General features: G+C 36.4%; 1 protein-coding gene across 3 annotated transcripts in view; it reads right to left on the reverse strand.

Moving 5' to 3' along the window:
* LOC143038456 (uncharacterized) overlaps positions 1–2,500 on the reverse strand; it is a 25,729-nt gene that overhangs the window by 20,613 nt on the left and 2,616 nt on the right. The window lies entirely within an intron of this gene.

Consider the following 2,500-nt stretch of genomic DNA (forward strand, 5'->3'; position numbering starts at 1 on the left):
TGTTCACTTCTTCCACCTATGCCTTCCACTTCTCTTTTACTAGTCTTTCGTCACTCATTCTTTCCATATGTCCAAAACACCCCAATACCCTTTCATCAACCCTATCTCTCAGCTCCCTTTCCACCTAAGTTCTCCTCCTTACCTCCTAATTTCTCACTCTATCTAGCCTTGTAACCCTTATCAAACTTCTCAGGCATTTAATCTCAAATGCATTCAAACTCCTATCGTCGTCTCTTATGTTCCATGTTTATTAGTAAGCGAATGAATAAACTAGTATGTCAATATATAAGTAAACAAAGTAATAAGTAAATAAATACTTATCTTAACTAATGATGTTCAAACAACTAGATATATCAATATCATATAAATAAATGAATAGATAAATAAGCACACATATAAACAAGTAGATAAATACACTGGTAAATGTATGAATAAATAGATAAATAAATAAGAGATAATTAGTTAATTAATACGTCAACTAATTCAATATAAACACTTATATCAGACATGGACCAAACACATATTTTCACACACACACACACACACACACACACACACACACACACACACACACACACACACACACACACACACACACACACACACACACACACGCACGCACACACACACACACACACACACACGCACGCACACACACACACACACACACACACACACACACACACACACACACACACACACACACACACACACACACACACACACACACACACACACACACACACACACACACATACACACACACACACACACACACACACACACACACACACACACACACACACACACACACACACACACACACACACACACACACACACACACACACACACACACACACACACACACATTCGTCGGATGTACGGCGAAGATTGGAGTTCCGAAGAATAAGTGAAATTTTTGTGGATCTCAACGTCAAGGAAGTACATTATTGTATTTACAGGGAAAGTGGAAAGCTCGTGGTGTAGTGGAAAGGTGAGGAAAAGGAGAAGGGGAGGGATTACCGAGGGAAATGGAAGGAAATGAGGAAGGGGAGCACTTGGTCCAGAAGGCCAGGCGTCTTGTAAACAAGCGAAGGACTGAGGATTTTGGAGAAGAAGGGATTAACAAAAATGTAAAGATTAGAAATATAGATAAGAGCAGCACAATGGAAGGTGAAGATAATAATTTCAAGGGATTTAATGGGGGGGGGATACCAAGAAGTATAATCTAATTAGAACCACAAGAATCAAAGAGGAAAAAGGAAAAGTAAGCAGTTTCCTAGAATTAGTTTAGGAAGATGAACCTGAAATACTGAAACAAATTAAAGAAATGTATAGACTCGGATATATAGTACAGATAGGAGCAGACCAATTAAGATTAAATTCAGGTCACTAACGACAGCAGAGAATATCTTAGCATAAACAGGGAAACTAGCAGCAAGTAAACAATATAAAAAGGGATGGATAAAAAGAGAAATGAATAAAGAGGAAAGAGAGGAGGAAAAAATGAAAAGACAAGAAGCTAAGGAAAAAAATCGAGAACAGAACAGAGTCAGAAAAAGAGGAATTCTAATGAAGAGTAGTGAATATGAAAATGAGGAAATGGGCTATACCAGAGAAAAACAAAAGGGAAACAGAAAATACAATGGAAGATGGATATTGATGGATTAATAACAGGTCTGAATGAACTGAATGATTATCTGAAGGAAAAAGAACCAGACATAATGGGATTTCTAGATACAAAATCAAAAGGTCCACTACCACCCAACAGTGTAGGATATGGTGCATATAATTATTGGATTAGAAATAGAGAGACAAAACAAGGGGGTGGAGTTATGTTCCTGACTAAGAAGGATATAAACGTGAGGTGTGTCACATATGGAAAGAATATAGTAGAGATGATTATGATCGAAGTGGAAGACAGAGATAAGAAGAGCAGAAGGTTTGTAATAAATCATGTGCCTCCAAAAACAGCCTCGTGGGAAGAGAGTGAACATAAAAGTATGTTAGAAGACACAAGGATAACATTAAATAAGATAATGGAAGGTGGAGGAAGGATAGTTATAATGGGCGACTTTAATTGCAAAGAAGCCTGCTGGTAAGAGATGACAGTGAAGGGTGGAGACAACTCATGGGGAAATGTTTTACTCGAGATGATTATTGATCATACAATGACACAATGGATACAAGTGAACACTAGGTATAGAAATGAAGAAGAACCATTGAGACTAGACATAATAATCACATCTGAACCTAAAATAGTGGAAAAGATTGAATATAAGACACCAATAAGTAAAAGTGACCTCATATTGATTGAACTGGAACTAAATGAGGAAAAATACATAAAAAGAAATGAACAATATAGAAAAGGAAGAATGATGTATGACTTTTTTTATATAAAATAAGAGAATTCTTTCAAGAAGAAAACTGGGAAAAAATATACAAAGAAGAAACAACAGTGGAAGAGAAATGAAATATTTTGAAAAAAATTGATAATA

This window comes from Oratosquilla oratoria, chromosome 24 (assembly GCF_046742065.1).
Source record: "Oratosquilla oratoria isolate Oo_2021 chromosome 24, ASM4674206v1, whole genome shotgun sequence".
Classification (NCBI taxonomy): domain Eukaryota; kingdom Metazoa; phylum Arthropoda; class Malacostraca; order Stomatopoda; family Squillidae; genus Oratosquilla; species Oratosquilla oratoria.